Below are 14,234 nucleotides of genomic sequence, written 5' to 3'. Positions count from 1 at the left end.
TTCATCTGAATATTTCAGAGCCCAACAATGTGTTGCAGTTCCCTGAGCCTTATCTAGTCCCATTTTATAGATGGTGAAACAAATATATAATTAGGAGAAGCATATTTGCCAATGCTGTTCATTTTCAGTAATGAAAGGGTCATGTATGGAAGAAACCATTTTTTATTATCCTTAATATTGGCAACACTGTATGTTTCTTAAAAGGTAAGATTACAGAGAGTAACTGAATGGGCGATAGATGTCATGATAAAAAGTCAATCAGTTCCATAGTCCTCATCCATTATGTTTATATCACAGTGTTAAACACATAATAGGGCTAACATCTATAATGTCGTCTGTGCCTATAAATACATCATGTCATCATGTCACATCTGATCTCAATATTCATTCTGCTGCTTTCTACATTTCCAAGGTTTGCATTTCAAAACATTCATTAAAAAAGTAGGTGGAGGGTCTCTCTCCACACACCCCCCGGCCACATTTCATTGTTCATTGTGTTTTCCACTCCAGTATATGCAGGGAAGCCAAGAATGGCCCTATATAGAATTGCATGAGTTCCTAGGATCATTTTCAGCTTCCTTTGCCACCATACCAAGGTGTACTAGTTCTTTAAAAGGCTGGCAGAAATCAAAGCCTTGAGCTTCGCAGCAGCTCTTAATGCAAAACTTCCAAGCCTCCCTCCTTTCTGGCTGCTGTGCATGCTGTTCAGCAGATGTTATCAGATTGAATTTAGTTTAGCGTGACTGTAGATCCCCCCCGCCCTTTCACTCTGCTTCCTCTCCATATATATCTTTCCGTCCAAGGACTATTCTCCTCCTGCTGATATCCCCAAACGCCGAAAGAACAAGAGAGGACTTTTTGGGGAGGGGGCTTTTCTATCTCCCCTAAGTGACAAGAAGGATCGCGTTTTATTCAATACCGCACGTTCAGGCTCTCTCCCGGCAGGAATTTCGCTGCTTAATGTGCTAAAAGATTATAGGATTTCTTTGAAATTGAAAGGGGGGGCAACTGGATGGTGTGTACTGTCGAAGCCTGTTTCAGCTTCGTTGACCCTGGAATACAGCTTTTCTTCGGCAAGATCCGAGGAGGATAAGAGTCCCCGTCCCCCCCGCAGCCTCTAGAGCTTTTTAACGGCTGGCTCTGGAACGGACGACTTTTTCAGCACCATTCCGAGCGGACAGCTCCTTGGGGCTAGCATTGCTTATCTAAGGCACTTCGAAAGAAGCATTTGTGTGTGTGTGTGTGTGTGTGTGTGTGTGTGTCGGAGGAGGAGGAGGAGGAGGAGGACTCAGACCGCTAGATAGCCTGGTTAGAGCCAACAATATTCATTAATTATATCAGGAGGTGAAAGAGGGAAGCAGGAAACCTGCAACAGTCACAGGCTTGCCGTATCCCACACAGAAGGAGAGGGGCTGCACAACCTTCCGGCTATGTTTAGGTGAAAGACAGGAGGGAAAAGAAAGAGCGAGAGTTGCCATCACGAACTGCCTTCTAAACTATGCAAGACCCATCCTGATTTTGGACAGAGGAAATAGACGCGTCCAACCACCGTGTGATCTATTCGGCTACTAGGCGGAAGGCAAGGGAGAGCGAGTTTTAAAAGCACAACACCCGAAGGAGTTTTGCAGCACAAGCACTGGGAATAGCTTCGTGCTCAGCTCCTCAGGAAAGTGAAGCTTGCAGGGAGTAGGGGAAACGTGGATTTAAAAAACGCAGGGATGGGAGGATCTCGCCCAACTTCGCCTGGTTTCTGAGGGTGAGTCCTGCGATCTGCCTTGATAGCGGTGAATGGGGTTTGAGGGGATCTCCCTCGTATTGGCTGGGGATTTATGTTCTACCCCTGCTTTCTTTTAGCCTTCCCTCTCCGGCAAAAACTTGAAAAGCAGGCAATTGCCCTATATTCCAGGGCTGGAGAAATGCACTCCCCACCCCCTCTTTGAGAAAACACCGGATCCCCAAGATTGCAGCTAACAAGGGGCGTGTAGCTCTGCATTTGTGTGTCTCCGTGGCGAGCTATTAGCCCAGCTTTCTTACTATAGCGAGGGAAGAACTCGCCACATGTGAGGAACTTTGCTGTGGGTTGAGGGCTTTGATGTTGGAGGATATGCTAATGAACGTCTCAGCACTGCCAGGGGGATTGGATGGGGCGATGAAGGATGAGCGCCGGGGTCCTGCTAATGGTTTGCAGTGAATCACTGGGATTGTAGGGCTGAACTGGGAAGGCGAGATGGGAAAGCATTCCCCAGATGCCGTGGTCAATATAACAGGACTCCGTTATCATGGAGGGCAGGCGGGGAAAGAGCTGCAGCAGAAAACGGGGATATTCTATCAAATGATCAGGCACCGTTGCATTTCCCCCATTCATTTCTGTAATGCATCTGCATGCACATTTTAGTTATTTTGTTTTAAAGCGTGAGCGGTTCATCGGCGCCGAGAAAGGAAACCTGCAGCAATTTGGGCTGCAGCATTTAAGAAGGCATTTAAACACAACAGTTTTTTTTTAATTTTTTTTTTTTTTTTTTAAAAATGAAGCCAGAACAGCGGGGAGTGATGCTTTTCGCTGCTGGGTGAGCAAAGGAAATAAGACGGGTGGGGGATGGGGAGGAAGAGGGAGATTATGAAGAGAGACCCAGACAGCACCTGGGCGACGGAGTGCTGTGTGATGCTTATTCATCATGGTTTAGATTCCTGGCGAGCTGTTTCAATTCCTTTCCGCTCCTCTGTTTCTGAGTTAATTGCATTAATAGTTTTCGTTTGCAAACCCTAGATCACGGTGGATGGATCGCTTCTTGGTGCTCTGCTAATCTTTCCCATGATAAGCTTTCTTTCTCCACCCCTTTTACTATATGCCACCCCTCAGAATGGGAAGATGGTCCTGATGTTATACTGCCTTCTCGAAGATAATGCGCTCTCTCTCTCTCTCTCTCTCTCTCTCTCTCTCTCTCTTCTACCTCTAAGCTACAACCTTTGGCTCTTTTGCTTAGGATATTGAACAACAAAAGCGTCTCTTTAACTCCTGTCCACCGAGCTCAGGATGGAATTGTTTTGCCGCTTTGGGGAGGGGATGCATTTTTAATACCTTCTGCAGAAAAGATAACAAGTCGCGGGGTGAGAATACACCTGAGAAGCAAAGAGCTATATGCAATGGTTTGCAGCCAGCTCATTTCTACTCACAGTAGACCCACTGAAATAAATGGACTTGAACCAGTCATGTCTATGGATTTCAATGGGTCTACTCTGAGTAGAACTCATGTTGGAGACTACCCAATACTGTAATAATAGCCCACGCAGGGAGCTGTACAAGGTAGCTAGCCACTTGTTCTGGCTAGATCTTTCCGGGAGTTCACTACATTGCTACAATGGTCTCTTTAGCCCTCCTGGCTTCTCAGGAGGAGGAGGAGGTACTAATAGCTGGCAGTGGGAAGGAGAAGACTAACAAACTTCTATTTGTATCTGGCTTCACTAGCAGCACAAGACCAAAGGTCTGTGTGTCCACTGCAGGCAGTAAATAACAGCTATCTATGTTGGGGCAGCCTGTGTGCTCCAATTTGACTATAAACTGATGAGGGAGAGGCGAAGAAGCCTCTCCACTTGGTGGCATTTTGAGGTTAAGGGCAAAATGAGGAAGGCCAGGCCACCTTCCCTCCTTCACATTTGTTTAAAGTGTTGTTGCTCTTGAAACACATCTCAGGACACCAGGCTGAGGCATTGTTTGTGCAGTGTAGTCAAGCATAATTGGTTGTGTATTTCCCTTTAGGGCAGCTCTCTGAGCAGTTCTTTTGTAAAAACGGATCAGGGATTTCTGCATATAAGGAAAGCTGATGGGACATAAAGTCTAAACAACAGTTTCTAGTCCCCTCTGAATCTAAGCTTCCACACTCATTTGTTTTGCTGTAATAAATTTGCCATGCCCATTTCAGCCCTGGCGGGGAGCCACTTCCTATCAGAAAACCACCACCATCAATTTGATTATATCAGCACTTAGGAGGCTCAAGGATGAGTCATTGCTGTTGTTGACTCACCTTTGGCTTGAAGAGTTGAAGAGGATTTTACAAGGTAGCACTCAAACAAACAGGAGGCTTCATAACATAATGGATTATTTTAAACACAACCTGTGGATAAAAGACCTATCTGGTACCTCAGCATTAGGACATCCCTAATTCAGCTTTGAGGTTTCTTCCTACCATCAAGCGGTATATAATTTTTATGAAATAAATAAAATGTCATGATTTCTACCTTTTCCTACCTAAATTCCAGAGATAATCTCCAGATCTATTTATCTGTTTTGCCACTGTGTTCAATGGCAATGCAGAGGAGCTCAAGATTTCCTTTCTTCAGGACCTCCTGATGTTCTGAAGGAGGAAGAAGCCCAGAAGATACCTCCTGAATGACAGAATCATCACATTTGTTTCCCAATATTTGTGTCCCTATCCAAGCTGTTGTAGAAGAAGGGTAGTGTAAATGCCAAATCCTACCCCTCAGTTTCAAGGCTTCTGGCTACCAAATAGCTTCACGGATAAGATAAAGCTACAATCACTCCTCTTCTTCCACCAGGACACACAAAGCATAATGCTCATGACCATAGCATTTATTTTTGTTCACCATTTAGCTGGTTTCTGAAGGAGTCCAGAGGATGTGATTTATAGGATGTAGCATTTAGCTGTCCATATTGGCCATCTGGCCATTCTAGGCCCACAACCTGTAGGGACACCATCAGCACCATTAACTGTGTGGGAAGTATAGGGAAGCCAAATCAGAATGATGCTTCTTTGAAGTCATATTGTTTCCAAAGTGGTTGTTAGCGTGCACAGACACACACACACAAATATTAACATGATAAATGTATATTAGCACCACTGGTTGTGTCGTATTAATACAGTGGTACCTCGGGTTACAGACGCTTCAGGTTACATATGCTTCAGGTTACAGACTCTGCTAACCCAGAAATAGTGCTTCAGGTTAAGAACTTTGCTTCAGGGTGATAACACAAATCATGCAGTGGTGGCACAGCGGCAGCAGCAGGAGGCCCCATTAGCTAAAGTGGTGCTTCAGGTTAAGAACAGTTTCAGGTTAAGAACAGACCTCCAGAACGAATTAAGTTCTTAACCCAAAGTACCACTGTATAAGTCTGGCATTTTTAAGCTCCTATCAAACCCTGACAATATTTACAGACAATTTCTTTATACCATTCTTGGGCTGGCTTCTGGTCAGTGCTGGAAAACAACCAAGGACTAATTTTTGGTATCTCTCCCACTGGCAAAACCCCAAAACTGTTGCCACTGAGCACCAGAAAGATGCATAGCTTTGTAACTTTTCTGTTGAGTGGCCCAAGAACTCTTTGTGCCCCTTTTTCAAATATGTCAGGAGAGAACTGCTGAAGAACAAACAGCCATTTGCAAGCCTTCCACCTCCACCTCCATTTCCACTTGTGTAATCTTTGCTGCCCAGCTGAGCATGCTCATTGCTGCTTTGCTCATCTAGTCTCCTTTGCTTATTGTTATCTTGTAGCAATAAGAAAATCTTCCCGCTGAAATTAATGACTTAACATTCACATGCATTACGCATCATGGCCTGGGAAGAAACTACTCTGGGGATATCAAGAGCTGCTCCACTGAAAATACTTTGCATATATCTCAGCCCTAAAGATTCTTAACATTGGCTGGTTTGAAAAGAAGGGGTGCCAGGTGTTCCGCATGCTGCTATCCTGGTACACAGATATATTGAAGTCAAATGCAAGCTTTGTTTGAAGATCTTGGGCACCTATTTTTACTTTGTGCCTCCTTACAACATGGGCATCACTGTCATTTGGAAACTGTGCTGCCCTAGTTAGAAAGAGGCTATCAAAAATTCATTTCAAGATTTCATTGCGTTTGGCAAGCTCAGGAATAAAGATGGACTTTCCCCCCTCTTCCTTCCTCCCTCTCCTGACTGAGGTGTGCTGGGTGAGTTTGTTTACTAGCACATGTTTGCTGCCAGGACAAATCCGTTGCTCTGCTTGCCTTTCCACCTGTCACTCTCGTTGTAGAATCCTGTGATCTGTCTATCATGGTCGCCCAATTCACAGCGCTCTTAATTTTCAATGTGAGAAAAAAATGGTTTTGCTTTAGAAGATTGTGGCAGAAGGCTGAGTGGAAATGCTGAATAGAGCAGGCAGTGACAGTCAGGCTGTGATCAGTGCCACCACTAGAGGCATGTCATCCGTTTCTTCCAAAACTCTGTGGAGCTTTGAGCCAAAGTCTTTGCTAACCACCTGGATTTAGTTGAGCAGACCCTGCTCTAGGCAATGAAAATGTTCTTCTTTAAAAGTCTGCACTGTGAGGTCAATTGTTATTAATTGGCAGGCTTATGATTGGTTACAGGCTACTCTCCCCCCCCCCGTGGCCTTGAGCTTTCATAAGAGATAGGAACATCGGGAGCATCAGGAGATAACTGTCATTAGCTGGACCACATTCAGTGGTGATAACTGTTAACTGGCTTTTAATTGGGCCATGATTATATAAGAGTTCATGCTAATTCATATAGGCACCAGTGAATTAAGGCTGTATTTTAATCATTTTATAATGTTCAGGCTGTTAACTTGCTGCTAAGAAAACCATCCATAGCCAGCGGATTAAAGGTTTTTAAAGCAGACAAACAATGTGAGCTTTATTTTTCATGAGGTGGTTTAAAACCAGCTCCCCTTCTTTTTTGTTCTGCTGTACTTAAACACAGTCTTTGCAATAAAATCCACAGCCAAAGCAAGGTCCCCTATAATAACCTCTCAAGTGTGCATGTGTGTGGAAACCAGTGTAAGCTAACCGGAGTATTATGCTGATATAAGACTGCCCTTGCTCTCCAGAGGATTAGTGCAGGTGGAGGAAATGGTCCTGAATTAAAGGGGAAGAATAGACAGGGATACAATTCACGACTGCCAGAGCAGCAGAAGCAAGGTGGTAGTTCTGTCCATTTGAGCTTATCAACATGGGAAATCAGGTTATTTAGGATTAATGGGTTTTAATCACTTTATTGGCAGGTTCTGTTTCCTGGGTGGAGAAAAGGGACTGAGAAAGAGAAATTACAGCTGGTTGGTTAAGGCTGCAGACAGAAAAATAGGATTTCTAGATTTATGCCACATTTGAAGAGGAAGGGGAAAACATAGAATGGGGAGGGGGTCTGTAATGGCTCTTCTACACATAATTCATGTGTGAGTATTATATCACTTTCATACATATTTTGCCACAGGCACATATCACACCGGGCGAAATGTGGAGGCAGGTCTGTCCAGCAGATTTGGACAGCAAAACACAGGTTCATTACACACACCAGTGTACATGTGGATGCATGCAAATTTTCTGCATTGAAGTGACATCTGTGCAGAAAACCCTGCACATGTGAACTCAGTCCTCTGTTGAACAGCAAATTGCATATATCTTTTGCAACAACTTTGTGCTGCCTTTTACTCAACTATAAAATGGGCAGGTATTCTTTATGCACCATGTGGATTTTCAAGAGCTTCTGTGATTCATTGTTACATCATTTCAATCCTGCTGTTCTTCAGACTAACATTTGGGGAGTCTAAAGACATTTTAATAGTGGGGTTAACAAGTGAAGCTGTGTTGTGCAGCAGGAAATGAGACCGCCTAATCTACAGTAAATACCATGTACGATAGCATTTTCAAAGTATGCAAAACAAGTATGCATTCTGTAGAAAACTTTTGTCTTTGTACCTTCTTTGGCCCGTCATTTGCATGCTCTTAATGATACCTCTTAATCAGGGAATGCAATCAATTTATTGTAGTGTCACTGTGAGTATTTACACCAAAAAGCTAGATCTTTAGGTGACATACACATATGTTTGGGCAATAGTTCTCAGAATACTATTAAAACAGTATCTGGGCACAACACATGTCTAATATATTATATTATTATTATTATTATTATTATTATTATTATTATTATTATTATTATTATACAGTATTTAAGAAAAACAACTAGGAGTGATTTTTCCCTTTATGACACTTTAGGTACCATTTTGCCATGGAATGAATGCTGGAATGAATAAACAGACTAATATTTTATTTCTCTACTTTCCCCCTTCATCTGTGGCGTAATGAAGTGATATTCTCTGCTTGCCTACAGTGAGGCTGCTTGAAGTTGTTTAGCTTTGACTTCAGCAGCATTTATTAATGAGTTCCATTTGTATTCCATGTTCCCATCAAGGAGGTCAGGGTGGGAGGCATTGAGATTATCTCACAACAAGCAAAGGAGGTAGGTTAGGTGGAAATATTGTGATGGGCCAAAGCTTACTGGTGGGAACCTAGGTCTCCTTGGATCAATTCTGACTCTCTCCCATGTTGGTCTCTTCCATGGTTATGGTCATAAGTGGATAAACTTGCAACAACATACCATGTCTAACTGAGCTTTTTTGAGGACTTATTTTAGATGTTCATAGTAGCACAAGAAACGAATTGTGTTTCTCCTAGGGTTTTATGCTTTGTTTTGCTAGGCTTTCTTTTCTCCTGAACTCTCTTTCTCTGCTTCAGTTCTATTGGGGCTTATAGAACTTTTCTTCTATATCAGGGGAACTTTCTCAGACTGAGAGCCATTCTTCCCTCCAGGCAACCTTCTGGGGGCCACATGACAGTGGTCAGCAGAGGCACTAGCTTGAGAGGGCAAAGGGGGAGGGCGACGTCACACATGCACAATGTCCCAATGTTGTGCACGCAACAACAGGGTGTCAGGGGTGGAGCCGAATGTGGCGGCAGCATGGTTTCAATGGCCAGTGACCCCCTCTCCTTGTCCTCCTGCCACTACCAATGGCAGGGGGCTCCTTTGACCCTCCTTCCCCATACCCTTTGTACCCTTCCCTCTCCTTTTGTACTTGGCTCCATGCTTAGCCCCCTCCACCCCCTTATTTTTTTGGCCCAGTTCTCCCCAAAATATTGAGGAGCCCAGTGGGGTCAGAGGCAAAAGTGAGCAGAGCAACTCCTGCTTTATATTAACTGAATACTTAGGATAAAAAAACCCAAGTCAACAAACTATGAAACGGCAATATCCTCTTTTTTCTGTGGCTCAAGTGTGTGTGTGTTGTGTGGGGCACTGTGGTTGGGAAACAGGAGGTTCTTTGAAGAGCTGTGGTTGCAGTGTGTGGTTTGCACTCTGAAAAGTGACGCAGTTAAGGCAGATACTGTGGCATAATATTTCTTCTTTTCCGCACCTCTCAGATCGTTCCATTAACATGTCAAAAGCAGGCCACAACTCCACCTGACACCTGAATAACCCACCAGAGAGTTTCCTGACTAGTACATAAACACCAGTATTAAAGATGCTGCAGTTAGAATTTGGCTAGCATTTGATGGATGGCCCTCTTCTGCAAGAACCGCGATCCAGGTTTGCTCTTTATGGCTGTACTGGCTCAGTGGGGCTAATGAGTAAAGTATGTGAGAATATTCAGGAGATGAGGCCAAATCATTTTATAGTCCTATACTTTATGTTACAGGTGCTGATGTAACACGGTACAGTTATATGGAAGTCAATAGAGTTATAGTAGTTTAATGGATTTTTCTCTTACCCCATCCCGCCAGCATCTGAGTTGCATTTTTCTGCTGGGTGAAAGCAGGTTCTTTTGGTTTATGAACAGCCTAAAATTAGTGCTGTGCCAAAATCTGTCCTCCAATTTCTTTCATGTTTTCTTCTCCTGCGTTTTTCTTCTTCACTCCTGAGGCATTTTAGAATTTCAGGGGTTTCTTAGACACCCCTAACATTGTGAGGTGGCTGAAGGTGGTATGCTTGTTTTCCTTTTCCAGCAAATATTTCTCCAGAACACTGCAGCCTCCCTGGCTGCCCACACTCCCTGATCTGGGAGGAGTTAGTATGGGCAGGAATTTGGTAAAACCTAGTCACAAGTTTACCAATGCACATGCTGTTTGTGAGAAGCCACCTTAGGCTTGTGGTTCTTTAGATCTGAGGATATGATAAAGAGACCATAGGAGAGATGGGTCAGCTGTATTGCAGCAGAAGGTTGTTCATTTGATGCCTTTTTCTTTTCATCCAGCCCGACTTTAGGGCTGAAGGAGCGTCTCTACCCCCATCGTTCTGCCTGGACACTGAGGTCCAGTGCCGAGGGCCTTCTGTTGGTTCCTTCACTACGAGAAGCGAAGTTACAGGGAACCAGGCAGAGGGCTTTCTTGGTAGTGGCACCCACCCTGTGGAGCGCCCTCCCATCAGATGTCAAAGAAATCAACAACTATATGATATTTAGGAGACATCTGAAGGCAGTCCTGTTTAGGGAAGTTTTTAACATTTGATGTTTTAATGTATTTTTAATCTTTTGCTGGAAGCCACCCAGAGTTATCCAGATTCCTAATGGACAGCTTTCTCCATCATATTGTCTACTTAGGCCAGACTCTAACTACAATAAGGTTTTTAAAAATATATCTAATGAAGTATGAGCTGGGTAGATACCAGCCCCTTTTGGGTGCTAGGACAGGTAGCAGGACTGCTTGCAAGAACAAGAAGTTGGTGATCTTTCCAGAAGCAGTGGGTGGCATGCTGGGGTTCAGTAGCTCAACTGACTGTCACCTGGCTGCATCCCTGCAGCATACCAGGACAGAGAGAGGGAGGTTGGCATGGTGCAGTCTGGTGTTCCTGCCAGTGCATTGCACTGCACTGTCCTCATTGCTGCACCCCTCCCCTTCTCAGCCCCAGTGTGCTGCCATTTCAAGTGACTGGCATAGCCTCACCACACTATCTGCTGTTGCTATCTATTCTGAACAAAATAACACAACATGATGGCCAATAACAATGACACTAAACACTATTTATAGACTAATACAAATGATCAGAAATTGCAACCAAAGTCTCTAAATCTTCTTCACCAGTTGTGGTAGAATAATTCAAAAGTTCAATATATACATAATCTGTCACCAAATATCGCCGGAACAGAGTTTCCGGATAACCAATCTGTTTCGTTCAATGCTTCATCAGCCAATCTTGATCAATTCTTCATCAGCCAGACTTGTAAGAATTAATATGAGAAGGATGCAGTTCAATTTCTTAACAAGCTGAAATTACAATATACATGCGATGAAACCTGCGTCTGTATAAAATAAATTGCATAATACAATATATACAACTAAGATACATACCCAATCTTACATATAAATAAATATAAATGCTGTAGAAAGCAATGATCCACTGACTGGACGGGGTACTGTTTTCATCTGGTTGTCAGGCATTCTTGCTGTTAATGTTGTGCTGTGTCTTTAATTTCCCTTACTGTACAGTGGTGCCTCGCAAGACGAAATTAATTCGTTCTGCGAGTTTTTTTGTCTTGCGAATTTTTCGTCTTGCGAAGCACGGAACTGCACCTCTTCAAGAAATGCACCCTGGGTATTAATGGTTTTAAGAAAAAGGAAACAAACTTGCAAGACGTTTTCTTGCGAAGCAAGCCCATACGGAAATTCGTCTTGTGAAGCAACTCAAAAAACGAAAAACTCTTTCGTCTTGCGAGTTTTTCGTCTTACGAGGCATTCGTCTTGCGAGGTACCACTGTATATTAGTTTCACCTGTGGCTAACTATATTATGTTCTTTACAATTTGTTACCAGCATCAGTGACTACAGTATCATATGAGTACTGATCCAAAGCATATTTTCTACAGTGTTTACATTTACTTACATGTAAGATTGGGTATGTATCTTAGTTGGGTATGTATCTTAGCATTGAACGAAACAGATTGGTTATCCGGAACTCTGTTCCGGTCATATTTGGTGACAGACTACATATATATCGAACTTTTGAATTATTCTACTGCGACTGGTGAAGAAGATTTAGAGACTTTGGTTGCAATTTCTGAACATTTGTATTAGTCTATAAATAGGGTTTAGTGCCATTGTTATTGGCCATCGTGTTGTGTTATTTTGTTCAGCTTGTCTATACTGCAACACAGGGATCTGTTTATGGATTATTGTTGCTATCTATTCAGCAAATCAGATTGGGAGGAAGTCTGCAAAAAGGAAACCTCATTTTAATATATCTAATTTTTTTTGTAGATCTTGCCAGGTAAAATGGCAATGGTCCTTGCAAGGTGAATTTGTGTATGTGGTGCCCCTCTAGTCCCACCGATAAATCCCAGTGGCTTTTGAGATGTTTGGATGAAAGCTATGATGCAAGATGCTCTAGTAGCAAACAATGTGAACATGATAATTAAAAGGCTAATATGGACCAATGAACTTACTCCCCCAAACACCCTGCAAATTAGAGATATAGCCCAAGGCTGTGTAAAATAATCAACGTAAGGCTGATTTAATTATATAAACAAATTCAGGCTAAACAATTATCTTTAATATAATAACAATAATAATCCATATGCAAACATTCAATTAAATTCTCGTATATCTGAGCAAGTCAGTAGAAAAATTCCAAATGTAACCAATTTTACTTGTTAGCTAACAGCCACTGATGAAAAGAGGAGTCAAAATGCATGTGGCACTTTTGATTGGACTGAGCTGATTTGCTTCTAAGATTGCATGAACTTGGGACTGTTTGATTGCTTTGAAAACGATTGCCTCTAAGATTGGTTACATTTGGAATTTTTCTACTGACTTGATAGGCTTTACTTAGATTTAATTGTACATTTGCTTATGACATATTATTATATTTAAGACAGTTGATTAGACAGAATTTGTTTATATAATTCGATAAACATTAATTATTGGGCAGTGGGTTCATTTAGTTCAGTCTCTGAAGGAGGATTCTTTGATTGTAGTTAGCTCTCTCAACAGTACTATGCTGAAAGTAGACAGTGCCTCTCAACTCTTGTCATTGGAATGCAAGGCTGGACTGAAGCTCAAATTCACAGTCATTTATAGGGCTACCACAGCTTTCTGTGCTTGGCAATTTTGTGGAGTGGGGATGACAGAGGCAAAATTCTTCCCTGTCTTACTAGAAATAGGGTCAGAAGGTGAGGAAGTACCTGCGTTGGGTGGTAGGCAGTAGCCCAGGTGTTGACAATAACCATGTAGGCATTCCACCTCTTCCTGTTCTTGTAGGCAAGAACAATCCTATTGCTCACCCCTTGCCCACTCAGAGTGAGGGTAATGTCCCCTCACTCTGAATTGGCATCATCCACCCTCTGTAAGGTTACAGTGACAAATATAATGAGCTATTTTGTATTGTGATCCACAACATAAATCCATGATGTAAGAAAGAAGGAACCCTGATATCATTTATCTGAGGCCCTTCTTTGTGTGCCTCCTCCATGAGAGGCCCAGAGGGTGGCAACACAAGAACAGGCCTTTTCTGCACTGGCTCCCTGTTTGTGGAATGTTCTCCCTAGGGAGATTCAGCTGGCCTTCGTTATACACCTTTAAGCACCAGGTGAATAACTTTCTCTTCAACCAGGCATTGGGCTGATTGATATCCAATGCCCTTTTAAATGTGTTGTGGGAGGGGTTATTATTGGTTTGTTTTTTATCTTATTTTTATTATGTAACTGGCTGACTGACCGAACCCAAAGGGTGCTCATCAATGGTTCCTCTTCATCCTGGAGAAGAGTGACTAGTGGGGTGCCACAGGGTTCTGTCTTGGGCCCGGTCTTATTCAACATCTTTATCAACGACTTGGATGATGGACTCAAGGGCATCCTGATCAAATTTGCAGATGACACCAAACTGGGAGGGGTGGCTAACACCCCAGAGGACAGGATCACACTTCAAAACGACCTTGACAGATTAGAGAACTGGGCCAAAACAAACAAGATGAATTTTAACAGGGAGAAATGTAAAGTATTGCACTTGGGCAAAAAAAATGAGAGGCACAAATACAAGATGGGTGACACCTGGCTTGAGAGCAGTACATGTGAAAAGGATCTAGGAGTCTTGGTTGACCACAAACTTGACATGAGCCAACAGTGTGACGCGGCAGCTAAAAAAGCCAATGCAATTCTGGGCTGCATCAATAGGAGTATAGCATCTAGATCAAGGGAAGTAATAGTGCCACTGTATTCTGCTCTGGTCAGACCTCACCTGGAGTACTGTGTCCAGTTCTGGACACCACAGTTCAGGAAGGACACTGACTAACTGGAACGTGTCCAGAGGAGGGCAACCAAAATGGTCAAAGGCCTGGAAATGATGCCTTATGAGGAACGGCTAAGGGAGCTGGGCATGTTTAGCCTGGAGAAGAGGAGGTTAAGGGGTGATATGATAGCCATGTTCAAATATATAAAAGGATGTCACATAGAGGAGGGAGAAAGGT

The 14,234-nt window shown here is 43.0% G+C and overlaps 1 protein-coding gene across 1 annotated transcript in view; it reads left to right on the top strand.

Annotated features, from left to right (window-relative positions):
* The first annotated feature begins 707 nt into the window (after positions 1 to 707).
* GRM4 (glutamate metabotropic receptor 4) overlaps positions 708 to 14,234 on the top strand; it is a 290,669-nt gene continuing 277,142 nt past the window's right edge. The window contains exon 1 of the mRNA XM_053393018.1: positions 708 to 1,756. The gene's annotated coding sequence lies outside the window, so the exon portion shown is untranslated. The remainder of the gene's footprint in view (positions 1,757 to 14,234) is intronic.

The sequence above is a fragment of the Podarcis raffonei genome, chromosome 6 (genome assembly GCF_027172205.1).
Source record: "Podarcis raffonei isolate rPodRaf1 chromosome 6, rPodRaf1.pri, whole genome shotgun sequence".
Lineage (NCBI taxonomy): Eukaryota > Metazoa > Chordata > Lepidosauria > Squamata > Lacertidae > Podarcis > Podarcis raffonei.
The sequence above is the reverse complement of the archived record's forward strand: the minus strand, read 5'-3'. Positions and strand labels throughout refer to the sequence as shown.